The 15,470-nt window shown below is 46.8% G+C and overlaps 1 protein-coding gene across 1 annotated transcript in view; it reads left to right on the top strand.

Moving 5' to 3' along the window:
• The window catches only part of LOC119382951 (BTB/POZ domain-containing protein KCTD16), a 59,924-nt gene extending 46,071 nt beyond the window's left edge, over positions 1-13,853 (top strand). The window contains exon 2 of the transcript XR_007415078.1: positions 13,764-13,853. The gene's annotated coding sequence lies outside the window, so the exon portion shown is untranslated. The remainder of the gene's footprint in view (positions 1-13,763) is intronic.
• Positions 13,854-15,470: the final 1,617 nt, after the last annotated feature.

Genomic DNA, 15,470 nt, shown 5'->3' with positions numbered 1-15,470 from the left:
GAGACAGAGATACAAGACAAGCGAGATAGCGGAAAGCCCACTAATTGGTGAGACCGGCCGCGCGTCTGAAACATTGCGAAAAGGTCGCATGCGACGTCCGACAAATTCGACGTATTGCCTGGCATTCGTCACGAATTTCCTTGAGCTTTCCTTGTCCATTAGGGGACCAGGCAATTAGCGAGCCCGAACGCAAGCGCCACGCTTGTTGTGGCTGCTTCTGTCCCCGTCTAGAGCGACATCTGTTGCAACACTATATGTATATACCCGTGCTCCCAAGGAGCGAGGGTTCCTATTAGGCATGCCGCTTTACTCAGAGGCCCTTAAACCCACCGTCAGGAGTTGCTAAGACGAGTGTCGTAAATATGCCGTCTCGAAGGGCCCAGGCTTGTTCGGAAGGCCGTGTATTGTTAATGTAACGCAGCCCGTATTTCCAAACCATTTGCATTGCTAATTATGACATATAATTGAGGCATGTGTAGCTGCATAGGCACTTCGTAGATAGTGTATAGACACATATGTTTCGTGATATACATAAGTTGTCTAGATCTACAGAATATGCTATTCTTGTTGACCAGAGAAAGTGAGCCGATGCCTGCAAACAATTAGTATGTCAAACGCCTTCAGTATGCAAAAAAGTAGAACTTGTTGGCTCCATTTTATCTATGCATATGGTCAATTCGAACACTTCATACTCACAAAATAGCGTAGAAAATACCTAATGTATAAAATATCAATACAAATATCGGCGTAGCTTGCGCTGGAGGCTCAATGTCACCCCCTAAGGGGGGTCGAGCGCCGCTTCCGGATAATAATAAAGTTGTTTGCCTGCCTGCCTGTACCGATAGGCAGCACTATAGCTGTTGCTGTTTTGCTAAGTTTTGCAAATTTTCTCTTTCTTTCTTCCTCTATTTATTTCTCTATTCTCTGTCTTTTTTTTTTTGTGTATGTCATTTTTGTCTCTTTCTTTCTTTCTTTCTTTCTTTCTTTCTTTCTTTCTTTCTTTCTTTCTTTCTTTCTTTCTTTCTTTCTTTCTTTCTTTCTTTCTTTCTTTGTACGCGTTCTCTCACCTATCAGGGTTATGACAGGCCACACTGAAGAAATCGGCGCACGTGCTCTGGGATATAAGGAGAGGATGAAGACAGCGCGTACCGGTCCATGATGGTGATCGTTTCTGATGATCATGTTTCGGGGAGCGAAGTAGAAGGTGAAGGCGACGACGACGAAGAAGAGGACGAAGAGAGCGCGGGCCGGTTCATGATGATGATCACTTCTGCTCTCAGATTACGGACTAAAGGCCGCCTTAAAGAGCTCCGCTGTTAAAAGTGTGAGCGCATAAAAAAATTCTATACAAACTCTCAGTACAAGCTGTAGAATATATGCAATATACTATATACCGTCAATGGGCCGTCTAAATTCGTTGGGTTGATTAGAGTGATAAAGAAAGTTCCTTAGAGTGACGGATGGATGGATGGATGGATGAATAAACTAAAAAAAATATTAAGGCAGCTTGTCACAAGGGGTGCCAGACCCCTTGTGAAGTGCGGAGCTGGCTGCTCTGCTTTGTTTGTTTAGCTTTCTCCTTCTTTCCCCCTCCCTTTCTTTCTTTTTCTTTCTTCTCTATTTTTTTCTTTGTCCTTTTTTTCTCGGTTTATTTATTTACCTGTCTATCCATTTCTTTCTATTTCTTGCTCTTTCTATCTTTCTTTCTCTTCCTTCACTTTCTCTCTCTTTCTCTGATTATCTCTATATTTCTCTTTATTTCTCTATCTGCCATTCTTTCTGTTTCTCTCTTTCTAATTAATTCTATGCTATGCTTTACTCTCGCCCTCCTCCTTTCCCTCCTCCCCACCCTCACATCTCTTCTCCTCATCCTCACTTATCTCCCCCCCCCCCCCGCCCTTGCCATATTATACGCTATACAAGGCTATACCGTACTAGCGTGCCTGGATAGCCGAGTGGTTACGATGCTGGCCTTCGGATCGTGGGTACGCAGATTCGAATCCCACCTCGCCAAGAAATTCTTTTCGTCAAGACTTTTTCCGTTTCCCTTTCTTTCTATCTGTTTTGTTCTCTTTCTCTATTTCTTTCTCTCTCTGTACACGTTCTCTCGCCCGTCAAGTTATCGCATTTCACGCCGGGCTAGTCGGTGCACTTCTTCTGAGAGCGAAGCATAATTGAAGAAGGCGACGGAGAGGACTAAGAGAGCGTGTGCCGGTTCAGCATGATGATCATTTCTGTTGACCCGTCACGGACCAGTGTTCGGCTGAGACAGCTCCGCTGGGAAAAATAAATAGCTTGTTTTTAGTATTGTGATTACACCATTAAAGGTTGTGCATTGCGCGCCTGTCTGCGCTATGCTCTGGCACAGCATACACTTCAGTCTCGCAGAGAAGGTCGCCTATATAGCGTTGTTGCTGTGCTGTTGTCGTGTTTTGTTTATTTACTTGCTGGTTGGTTTGTGCTAACAGCGAAGCTATTTACCAAATCGTTGCTTGTGCACACCGTTCCAAAAAACTATTACCATCATAAACGGGTATGTGCCACAGAAATTGGGCAAATCCCACTACTCACCACTGGTCCACTAAAAATGAAGGAGAAAACTATCGCCATCAAACGGGTATGTGCCACTGTGCGGCCTATCAAAAAATATCATCATCATTAACGGATAAACGGGTATGTGCCACAGAAATCGGGTAAATCCCACTACACGCAAATTCCACTGTAAAGGAAGAAGGCAACATAATTAGCACAGCAAATGGCTGCGAAGAGACGGCGGCGAGCCGAAGACCCCGAGTACGTACAAGGAGAGAATACTATGGAACGGGAAAGGCAACGGCGGCTGCGAGAAAACCCCGAAGCGATGGAAGGCCTACGCCAACGGCGACGTGCCCGTATATATAGATCTATTAGGGATGCGAACGCTTGGTTTCAGTGTGAGGTTCAGTCTATGAAGTTTGGACATCCGTGTCGTGTCTGTGACTGTCTATGCATTAACTTCATCCTCTCCGCGCTGAGTATCAACGTAGGAACAACCTAGCATCGCCTAGCTAAAACCTAGATACGACCTAAAAGCAACCTAGAAACAACCTGCATCACGTAGATAAGGCCTAGAAACAACGTAGAAGCGACCAGATGAGTCTTCAGAATCGTCCAGTTTCACTGCTTGAAGCCTTGCGCAATTTAGTGCAACCCTTACCTGATTGATTATTATCATTTTTTTTTTTTGCTCGCCTGCTTCCTTGCTTGATGTTGTTTCGTGTGGCTCTCACATCATGCTATTTGTTCCCTTCCGGAGTCCCAGCGTGCACGTATTCACGCTAAAGATCCAACGTGATATTTCCGTACTGCATCCCGAGCAGACTTGAAAAGCGTGACGTTATTCTACTACACTAATCTTGAAATCCTATGAGATGTATTTTATGCATACTACGTGTCTTTCGTATGTACTGTGCGCTTCACTGCACTTATCGTAACATTCGTCTAGACGATCGCGTTAGGCGTATAGTCAACAAACTTTCCCGGCATTCTTTAAAAAAAACCTCTCGCTCTCAGTCTCTAAGTTATGGTAAGGACAATGGCATATTGCGAAGCGCGCGATCTAAAACGATACTACGCCCACGCGTTCGTAATATAAGTTTTTATCTGCAGATCCTGTTTGCCCGTAAAAGGCTACCGTGTCTTCGAGAGCTTACTTTACAAGCACGACGCACTTAGTTTCTGTTAGTCTTCGCACACGACGAGGAATGATAGTAAGAACGTTCCTCGGGGGTTAAAGTTACTAGTCTGGTTAAGTGTTTTTGTAGTCGGACGTGCTGGGCATATATATAAAAACGTAGGCCCATCAAGTATGTCCACCTACACAAACCCGACAGGACTAAGCACTAAAGAAAGTTATTCCTTTTTTTTATCGGCGCCTCAGTGGCACTGAAGTTCTTATACGTACCGCTCGCGTGTGCAGTATATCGATCGATTTCTTTTTTGCGTGCCTTTGGCGAATTCATAAGGAACCCTGTGAGTTTTTTTGTTTTTTTTCTTAAGCTTACGGCACGTGATCATATATCACAAAACGCCACCGTCTCTACAATGCCCCCGTGAACCCGCACGAGGTACTTATTTTTCATTCTTCGTTCTTTACTTCAATATTTTTTAACCCGACCCTATTTCTCTTTCTTCAAATGAATTTTGGTTCCCATGACTCCATAGAGCGAGGAGGCGCAAACTTCTTTCTGAACTACTACATCATCTCATACAGTGTGCGAACAAAGAGCAACATAAAACAACATTACAGAACGGCATACTTGTTGCTAAGCGATTGTGACGGCACTAAAGCAAACCGAAATACACTGACAAAAAGATATCATCATCATCATAATTTATTAACCCTTAAGGACCCCAAACAGGGCATTACATAAGTTCTATACCTCGACAAAGAAAATATGCCTTCTTGAAATTCCCTTAAAGATTTTTGTTTCGAAAGTTTCATAATTCGAGAGGGATGCTTGGAGCAGTTGAAGCGACATAACAGACGTTGCATTAAAAAAAAAAAAAAAAAACACGACAAGGTGTTGCTTGAGTCGCGGTGATTAGTTGTTTGTCTGGTATGTTGAAAACGACGCAGCGACATATTTCAGGCGATGCCAGTAGAAAATGGGAGCCATTAGCGACTCGGTGGCTATTGAAGTAAGACAGCGTTAACTCTGCATACTCTCCCCTAACGACTTTTTGAGAAAGCAACCTACATCCACCAGTTTCGTCCTCTATAGCAAGTTATCGCGGAAGTTTTGTTGTGCTACTTTTTTTTCTGTGCAAGCGGGGTTTGTTTACACAGCTAATCTTTGCGAAAGCGTTCGGCGAGCTCACTTTTGTGCTTGTTTTTCTGAAGTCATGATGTATATGCTCATACGATGAGTCTCTACTCTCTTTCGACAATTCTGCACAGCGATGCGGCTAGTCCTTGCGCCTGTCGGTATATCTTTAACGATAGCCGGCTGCATGTTCCAGATAACAATGAAGTGGCTAATCCCTCTGTGAATAATCCGTGCAGCTGGTGTCGCGCCGAGCGCGATAAGAGCCAAACGGCGGCGAAAGCCCTCTCTATGGTAATCCATTTTAACTGACTGGCGTAATCCGCAGCGGTTCATACAGTGCGTAAAAATGGTGAGCTGAAGTGCCGTCGAATCTTGAATATAACAACGATGGATTGGCACTGAAATGATGGACGTTGCCATTAAAGACGGTTTTGTGACCGCATAGGCGATTATACACAGTCACTTTCATATGTTTCTCCGCCGTTTCTTATTTCGTTAATAATTGGAGACACACAGCCGTACTATGCAGTTAGGTGCGGGAGTTCTGAGCACGTGGTGTCTTCAGGCAACGTCTCGCCTGACTAAAGGCTCGTTCACACCGAAGACGGAGCGGCCAAAGCGGACGAGCGGAAAGCGGAGGAAAGCTCTTCACCAGGCGGCGAAAGCGGGCGGAAAACGAGGCGCCGAGCCAGATTGCTCGGGGACCGTTTTTTTTTCCGCCGGCGAAGTTCTTCGCTTTCCTGCAGCCGATTAGAATGCCATGCCGTGGTGGCACTGGTATAAACATCCGATTGAGCAGGAGATGGCGTGATATCTGCGCAGGCGGCTCCGGTGGCGAAGGTGGACAAGCAGTACAACGTGATGGTGACACGTCCGCAAAAGCGCGAAATGTCCCGCCTCCTCGGCCGCGCGGGCAACCCGGCGAGCCATGCGGTCTGAACAGGTGTGTGCACTCTATAGCTGTGCACGGGCCGTATTTCCGAGTCCGAGCCCGGACCGCGCTCGCTGATTGCGTCGTAGGCCCGCCCAAGCGCAACTCTAAAAGGCTGTGAGCCAGCCCGGTCCGGCCAGCTGCGGTCTGACTTTATGAAGGTTTTCTGCAGAGAAAATCGTTTTACGATAATGTGGCATTTAATTGAACACGTCAAAGCGAAACATAAGCAAGCGACACATGACAGTCACTGTATACACAGATAACAAGTTGTCGTGTAAAAATAACAAGCTGTCCAATGATTCGGGCTTCAGTGAACTGCGGCTCTCCTGCATCACATATTCGACTCAAATGAAGTTGCGTTTAAAGGGGCCCTGTAACTTTTTCAGCATGGTCAGAAAACGCTGCCGATCGGTACTGGAGGCTCCAGAGTACACGCGAGCCAAACGTTATAGCGCAGCACGCGGCCTGCGATTTACAATAAATTTCAGTCATGTAAAAATCGCTTCCTCTTCTCTCGATAAATCATGCTATTTCTCAAAATCACTGCGTCATTGACTCAAGTTCCACGCCATTGGCTGCTTTGAACATGCGCTCAGTAGTTACTGCGGCCGCCGCGGGAGGCCGCCACTTGCTCGCGCGCGCGCGCGATCGCACTGAATGTACGCCGCGCGTTCGAGGAAAGAAGTGCTCAAGGTCCCGAGGCACGCGTGACGTACCTTCTTCCCCCGTGCCATCCCTTCCTGCTTAACTTTCAGCGCGTTCGTCGGGACGAGAGCAGACAGAAAGCAATTACAGCGTTCGACAAATCTTTGTAACTCCGCTCGTACTGGACGGATTCTAAAAACTTTTGCGGCGGTCGATTCGTAAGGCAATAAGCTCCTTTAGCGAAGCCGTTCCGTGACTAATTGGAAAAGTGTCTTAGGGCCCCTTTAAAGTGGCTAAAGGAAAGAACTGAGAAAGGGGTGGGGGGGGGGGGGGGGGAGTCGCGGGGAAAGCGCTACGTGCTGGAAAACAATTCTTGTGCAGCGTCTATATTTTGGTCTTGATTCGTGCTTTTCACCTGGTCCGGCCCTCCCCATAAAAAACAATGTAGTCCAAGCCTGGCTGAGCCCGAGAAGAGGAAACGCCGGCCTACCCGACTCTGCCCGTCTCTGCTGTCGTGTTTCGTACTTCGTCAATGGGAGTAGGCAACAACATCGTTCAACAATTTTTTTTTTGTTTATGTGTGGGCAGCACACTGTTGTATGAATAAATTTAAGAAACATGTCTGAAATGGGAGCGTTTTCAACTATAATGAAAGGAGAACCTACTAATAATTTTGAAGCATCATACCAAAACGTCGTAATTTCTCCACTCGTGACAGTAAAAAAAAAAAAAAAAGAAAGGGGAAGAACACGGTAGCATGCCCTAAGGCTGCAGTAAATGTTCGTTTTCCTGCATGCATTGACAAAATATACATAAAACCTCTTCAACGGCTCTGATTTGAAGTAATGACAAACAAATATAATAATACGAGAAAAACCATTGCCATCCAGCATAGGATGTGCTTGCGTTTGTAACAGGGTTGCCTTCTTTTTGCAAAAGCCGGAAGAGAGTGTTACACAATACCGGCAGGTGAACGGGGTATGATGTCGGGTGTTCATTGTGTCAAATCAGCGGCACCGTCAACGTCTCACTCCTTAACTGTTATTCTTTCATTAGTAAGCGCGTTCTCACTCTTTCCTCATAGCAGTGAGCCGTTTTTTATTCAAAAAGAACAACCTGTACCAACACGCCTCGAATTATGCAGGAAGTATGATGCAGAAGACGATTCGTCCTGATATGGAAGCCTCTTATGAGAAGAGGCACCAGCTCCTTAAAACATCAAAGCATCCGGCTTCAATTACGATGCTGCAGCTCTTATCTTTATCATCTTCACGTTTAAACTAGCTTTGCGACAAAGAAAAGGCGGTGTGAAGTGCGATGGTGGTCGGCTCGCAATGCCAGAGCGAGAGAGAGAGAGAGAGAGAGAAGGGGGAGAATGTACAAAGTGTAGCGAAGCGTTGGAAGTCTGTAATGGGTCGTCCTCTCGAGTGCCTTCTATTGGGTCTTCCTCTTCAGCTCTTCTCGAAGAGCACGCCCCTCGCGCTCAGAGTCCGCGCTCTGTCTTGACTGTCGCCGTTGTGCTTCGTCGACTATTGCCGTCAATAAACGGCTTTATAATTTGGCGGAGGTGCGGGGTAACAAAAGAATAAGTTTTATATACGCCGGCGCTGTGCTCATTACAATTCGGGTCACGCATGCACCGCCCGCGGCGCTGAAGTCATTCAGCGTCGCACACAAATATAAGTATCGCCTGTAGCACGTCTCTCATGCACTAGCACTGGTGTGGGAGGCAAGAGAAAGTGCTCGTTCTCCCGTGCTTCCCGGGTTGCTACATATCATGCACCCTTCAGGTACATTACGCAACCTTTGCCTCCTTGAACACGCCTCTTACGAAACGCCAGCTGACGGTTCTCTTCCTGTCCTTTGTATCGCCATCCTGCGTGCCGCTAGTATAAGACACGTACGTCATACGCCCGCCGGCCTCTAGCTATGGAGCCGACGTCTACTACCACACTGCACTATCGTGGAAGAAAACGTAAATGTATATGTACGGGAATATGTGCAGAAATACCGCGTATCCGCGGATGCAGTTGGCACAGTCAAGACAACGGAGGTTAGTGGATAGCTTTGAGGGGGTTTGAACGTGTGGTCAGACCGGAAACGTGCCTTTTCCTATTGGTGACGGAATCCCTTACTTCACTTATTTGCTTGTTACTTCTCCATTTTGTCTACAGTTCTTTGTCTATTTGTCTATAAAAATGCAAACACAAGGTATAGTACCATCCGCTTTTCTAGACCACGGCGGTGACGTAGAGGTTTGCGGGAGACACTCGGAACTAATACTGGTGCCGAAGGAATCACACCGGTTTTTCTATTGGGCAAAGATGCCGCTTGCCTGTGCCTCAAATATATAGGAATATAGGGCTAAATGATAGGTGTGTGTAAAAAAGACTACCAGTGTCCGTTCCGTCTACTTCTTGTGGTCTGTCTATTTCTTCAGCGCTGCTAAAATGTCACATTGCACATTAAGCCTCAATGGAAGCGCTGAGGCTATTTCGCAGAGGTTGCACAAATCACTTCGCAAAAGCATGCCACGCAGTCAACGCGACCGAAAGTCCGGTACGAGTCACGCACACACACGCACCGACAGCCCACGTCATAGCCCTTCCAGCGCTGCCGCTACTGCACCCCCGACGCCCACATCCTTACTTCCCCAATTTCACCATCGCTGTCCGCTGGTGCGGATCAATACAATTGGGCGAACGGCTCCTGCAAATTTGATGGCCACGAGGTGCGTGCGCCAGCAGCGACCGCTTGTCAACGGCGGCGGCAAGCTAAGCCCCCCCCCCCCCCATTTCTCCCGCCGTGCTTTTGTTAAGCGCTTCCTGTGTACATCTCTCGTCGACGAGATGTGATGACGTCACAAGCCGCTGCACCTTGTCACGATCACCTCCCTAACTCCTTTTTTCGTCCCTTCCTATAACGCACGCTATCCCGGCCCCTGCAAAGCGCGCGCGCCGGTATTTCGGTGTGCCAACTCCGCCCAAGCGATATCAATTATTCGGCCGCCCACGCACTATACGGTGCGTTGGTCAGAACCCTCCCGCCCTACCTCAGTGTTTTTCCTTTTGTTTTTTCACTCCCTCTCTATAGAGATCACAGCGGGCAGCGCAATCTACGGACCGAGCTCTTGGCGCGATGGGCCCAGCCAATTTGCCACCACCTAAAGTGCTGCCTTCTCCGACCCTGCGTGCTCTGCCATCTTTCTCCCTCTAGCAGGTTTCTTTATTTCTGAACTTGTTTCTTTTTTTTCTTATTCTGCGCGTGCTTACCGTCGAGGGCGTCACTTCTGCAGAACATTGCTATGCGGCAGTAAATAAAGAATGCCGCTGGGTGGAAGCAAGCTTCGTAGGACAGTTGCCGCAGGTTTAATCGCTTGAATGGTTGCGCCTTTCATGAGAGCCTAGACGACCTCTGTATCTGTCTCTCGCAAGGCGAGATCCGCCGGTACGCTACAACATCATCGTCCTCCTCTATATCTGCCCCGTGTCGGACAGATTCGTGTTATTAAAGTATTGTGCCACAATATGTTTCTTTACCATAGTAAGGAATATGTAACTTTTGTGTATCTTTCCTACATTCCTTCTCTCTCTCTCTCTTGTGTATCTTTCTGTGTTCAACCGACGCATATCTTGTTTTGTTGTGTAATTGATAACAAGAGGTCCCGCTACAGCTTTTAACTGTGGGACCTCTTTCTGTATAATTTCTTCTGTTATGGAATATCGGCTTCGCTCAAAGATAAAACGCCGGTCGAAGGCCAAGAACGGCAGTCAAAGGGAGATTCCGTGGTAGGGAACTCTGTTGCCGTAAAGGTATATATAAAAATGGTAGAGTCTTCAAGAATAACACGAAAAAAGAAAAGGCCTGATAGAAATGCTCACAGTTTTCTTTGGTGAAGCATTCTCACACTCTGCAGTGAAACCCACCGCGCTGGTCGACTGGTTGTTGCTTCAATGCTAAACCGAAGGTCGCGGGACCGAATATCGGCCGCAGCGGCAGCATTTTGATGGCGGCGAAATGCTAGAGGCCCATGTGCTCAGATTTAGGCGCACGTTAAGGAACTCCAGGTGGTCAGAATTTCCGGAGCTCTCCGATACGACTTCTTTCATAATCATATTTAATTTTGTTCCGTAAAACCCCTGTAGTTATTATTATACAGTGCGTAGTGAAGAAGCCTCTGGTGCCCTCGATGGTATTTCCACTTAACCCTTTATTAACTACACTGACGCCTGTACTCTGACTGAAGGCCAACCATTTTTCTACTATTCCAACGAGCCCGCGACGCCGCAGAGAGGCTTGGTCTTTCTGTTCCGACGTGGTAGCGGCCCGCAACGGGGTAGAGCGTGTTCCGAGGGACCATAATAAAGTTTTTTTATCCATCCATCCTCCTAGTTAACTTGCTCGTTGCTGTTTAGCATGTTTAGGCTGGAGGAGTGTGAGCGCATTTCTTCATTATAAATCATGCGAAACACCCGGAGAGGTTAGAGACGGAAATAGAACGTGAGTGCAATTCTACCTGGCATTTAACCGAGACCCCGGACGTTCCTTCAAAATTGCAACAACTTCCACGCTGTCGTACAAAAGACAGAAATGCGTCTGACAGGGAGCGAGAGACTAAGACCGCTATCACTTTAAGGGCCACGCCGCGGATATAAAGGCACTAAGAAATAAAGAGAGCGCAGATTGGTACAGGTTGTTTGTTCTGTGCGTGGGCGTTGGCGCGTGTACGACTGCGCGCGACTACAATGCCCTTCTCTTGTTCCCATCTTTTGGCTCACTTCAAAGACAAGATGGGAGTCCCTCTAAAGCCCTTAGCACTCCGGCAATCAGTGTGCTTCCGCAGATTGTATTGTATTCAGCTGAGACGACTTCCAAGCAAGACGTCCCTTTCGTTTACTGTCTTCCTTCTGCCTGTCCTGTGGCGTTACTGTAACTAACGAACTTGACGCAGTGAAGCAAAAGCCATCGGGGGAGTCAGTGAAGTAGAACTCGCTGTCTCAACGTCTCGTTGTTGTTACTCAGGTAGCATTTAAAAAGAGAGGGAAAAAGACTTGTTATAAGAAAGCACTGTTACACAATCCTAGTGTGTCTATAATAAGCTATACGACAGTGCGTCTCCAGAATATATATATATATATATATATATATATATATATATATATATATATATATATATATATATATATATATATATATATATATATATATATATATATATATATATATATACACACAGGGTGTTTCAAGAAATGTGTCCAAAATCCTAAAAAATCACGCAAGTGAGATATTTGTTCGATGTCTTCACAATTACTTCTTCTGTAGCCGCAGCATCTTATGATGGCTAAAGACATTATCTGACACGGTAATTAATAAAGTTAAATAATTAACTTTTAATTAGCGGTGTTAGGCCGTTATGTCAAATGGGAGAGTTCAAGTCCTTCATGCGAAGAACCTATTACAGCTTTGAGATTTCGAAAAAGCGGCCTCTAGCAATAATTGCGAAGGAATGAAACTCATCCAAACAAAGTGGCGAAGCCAAAACCGAGACGCGGATGAGCGCAACTGCAGTATTCTTGTGATACGTCCAGAATAAGTGAGCTTCGTTACATCAACCATCAACCGACTCACTTGTGTGGGTGTGCGAGTTACACTTGCAATTATAGCACGCATGAAGCACGAACGTTAACAAACGCGCAAGAACTACACCTCTGTGATCGTTGTCTTAGACAGTGACGTCACTCTGGTCATCTGCTTCTTGCGCTCATCGGTGCTTCGGTTTCGGTTTCGCCGTTGAATTTGGTTGAATTTCATTACGCCACAATAATTGCTGGACGCCGCTTTTTCGGAATCGCAAAGCTGCAATGGGTTCTTCGCATAAAGCACTTCCATTCTCCTATTTGACATAACCGCCTAACTCCGATAATTAAGAAGTTAAACAACTTATCTTTCTTAATCCGAATGATGTCTTTAACCATCTTAAGATGACTGCCACTACAGAATAAGCAATTGTGAAGGCAGCGAACAAATATCACATTTTACCGATTTTTGAGAATTTGGGCGCATATATATATATATATATATATATATATATATATATATATATATATATATATATATATATATATATATATGCCGTATTTGCACGATTGTAGGTCGACCCTTTTTTTTTCAAATTTGACAGTCCAATGTCGGGGGCGTCGACGTAGAATCAAAATCAAACCGTGTGCCGCTACTAACTGCAAGAAAAAACGAGAAATCGGGGGTGCTACTAGGTGGTAAAAGCTTTGCACCCTTGTTTCCACGGTTACGGCTGAAACGTAGCGTATTAATTTACCATTGCTTAGATTTTGGCGTCAATACAGATGATGCCAACTTTGAAAGTTGGCGTTCCAGATCACCGCCCTTTGCCCACCGTACCTAGAGCGACTAACCTCTCACCGTCGCGTTCAGAAGTGTACTGAAAGACGTAATATGATTGTGGCTACGTTAGCGTCATGCATTGAATCAAGGGATTCGCTAATACTCATTTTGTTTATTAGAGACGAACGATACGCTTCTTGAATGCGAGTAACGTACACACGAATAAAAGGAAATCGCGAGCGACCGCTTCTATTAGCCGCCATGTTTTTTTTTTGTTTTTCTTTTGGTATCGCGCGGCAGGTTGCAGCCGGTGCCGGTTGCTATGCTAGCCGCCACACGGTATATCTTTGATGGAGTCATCTCGCCGCGAATGTGTTCTCATAACTGCGAATAAAGTGTCCTGCTCAACCCACAGCGCATGGTTATTCAGCGTTTTTTAAATCTTTTTCCTTTTTAACACCTACCTAGCGCACTATATGAGAGCAAGGCTCTTGTGGGAGTATCAGCCATGATAGAAGGGCCACTGTATGGGGAATATTGGTAGTTGACGGAAGAGCTTCTCCCTGCTTCTCTCTGTGATAAGATTTTCTAGGCGGTCGCTTTGCCGCGTGCTTCTGTCCTGCTACTTCTGTATTGTGGTGAATCGTCCCGTCCGTCATGAATGCTCTGGGCCCTAAGAACTCTCGGCGCGGTCGTTCGCGAAGTGTGGACTCGCACTAGATGATGACGTGCTGTGGGACCGCGGCAGCTATGACGATAGCAGCACTAGGGAGGTCGACTCCAGTGACGATGAGTAATCCTCGGCAACCGCGTGAATAAGTTTCCCGTTTGTGAAATTGCGCTTGCTTTTTTTAGAGATGTAATTTTAAGGGGGTCGACCTATAATCGTGTAATTACGATATATATATATATATATATATATATATATATATATATATATATATAGCATTTTCGATGGAGGCGAAAATGTTTGAGGCCCGTGTACTTAGATTTAGGTGCACGTTAAAGAACCCCAGGTGGTCGAAATTTCCGGAGCCCTCCACTACGGCGTCTCTCATAATCATATCGTGGTTTTGGGACGTTAAACCCCAGATATTATTATTATTATATATATATATATATATATATATATATATATATATATATATATATATATATATATATATATATATATTGTTAAGCTGTTTATTGGACAGCACTCGGCGACAATGAGCTATGGCGACAGTCAAGGCAAAGGCACGGGCTCCGAGCGCGAGCGGTGTTTAGAAGAGGGCGACCCACTAGGAGCCGCTGGAGAGCGCAACCGTTAAACAGTACCAATTGCTTCGCCACAATTACCCCGGGTACGAAAAGGGAGCCGTCCGGCGACCTAACAGCTCGTCACTATGAGTGGGTCATAGTAGGCCTTGAGGCGCTCCACGTTGACTATGTCGCGCCCTCGACGGCGCATGTCCGAAGCTGGTTCGATGGGTTCGATCAGGTAGTTGACCGGGGATGTTCGCTCGACGACCCGGTAGGGGCCTTCGTATTTCGGCAGTAGTTTTGACGAGAGACCACTTGCAGTGGTAGGGACCGAGAGCCATACGAGCGCTCCGGGGAGGAACATGGACTCAGAAGTGGTGGTGCCACCGCGAAGGCTCTTCTGCCGCTCTTGTTCGTGCGTTGTAAATGACTTTGCAAGCTCGCGACACTCTTCAGCAAGCCTGGCTGTGTCAGAAATAGGCGCACAATCAGATGGATCCGGCTTGTAGGGTAGTATCGTGTCAATTGTGTGCGACGGGTGCCTTCCGTACAACAGGAAAAAGGGTGAAAAACCAGTAGTGCTTTGAGGGGCGGTATTATAGGCGTAGGTGACGGAGGGCAGAATGGCATCCCAATTTGTGTGATCGGCGGCGACGTACATTGAGAGCATGTCGCCGAGCGTGCGGTTAAAGCGTTCGGTTAGGCCATTCGTCTGCGGGTGGTAAGCAGTAGCTTTGCGGTGAACAGCATGGCACTCTTTGAGAATGGCTTCGACGACCTCCGACAAGAAGACACGGCCTCGATCGCTGAGGAGCTCCTGGGGTGGACCGTGACGCAGCATGAATCGGTGTAGCAGGAAGGAGGCAAGATCGCGCGCTGTAGCCGCTGGGAGGGCAGCGGTTTCGGCGTATCGCGTTAGATGGTCGACGGCGACGATGGCCCAACGGTTACCAGCCGACGTCAGAGGAAGTGGTCCATATAAATCGATGCCCACGCGCCGAAACGGACGGTTAGGGCAAGGTAATGGTTGTAGACCGACTGGTGACACGTGCGTTGAAGGTTTTCGGCGTTGGCAATCGAGGCGGGAGCGGACGAATTTCTGCACGTAGCGGTACATTCCTCGCCAGAAGTATCGTTGTCGAATGCGCTGATAAGTTTTGGATACCCCAGAGTGCGCGCATTGCGGATCAGAGTGGAAGGACTCGCATATTTCAGCACGCAGACTTCGGGGTATCACAAGTAGCCATTGGCGGCCGTCGGCGTTGTAATTGCGTCGGTGCAGTAGGTCGTCACGAATGGCGAAATGGTGGGCTTGACGACGCAACGCGCGAGTGGTTAGTGTTGGCGATGGATCAGTGAGCAAGTCTATCAGCGAGGCGATCCACTTATCCTTGCGCTGCTCGGTAGCGATGGTGTGAACATCGATAGAAGAAACAGCAATACTGTGAGATACTGAGCAGGAGGCATTGTCGTCAGGCAAG

The sequence above is a fragment of the Rhipicephalus sanguineus genome, chromosome 2, assembly GCF_013339695.2.
Source record: "Rhipicephalus sanguineus isolate Rsan-2018 chromosome 2, BIME_Rsan_1.4, whole genome shotgun sequence".
In the NCBI taxonomy this organism is placed as follows: domain Eukaryota; kingdom Metazoa; phylum Arthropoda; class Arachnida; order Ixodida; family Ixodidae; genus Rhipicephalus; species Rhipicephalus sanguineus.
Note: the sequence above shows the minus strand (reverse complement) of the source record. Positions and strands in the feature narration are given on the sequence as shown.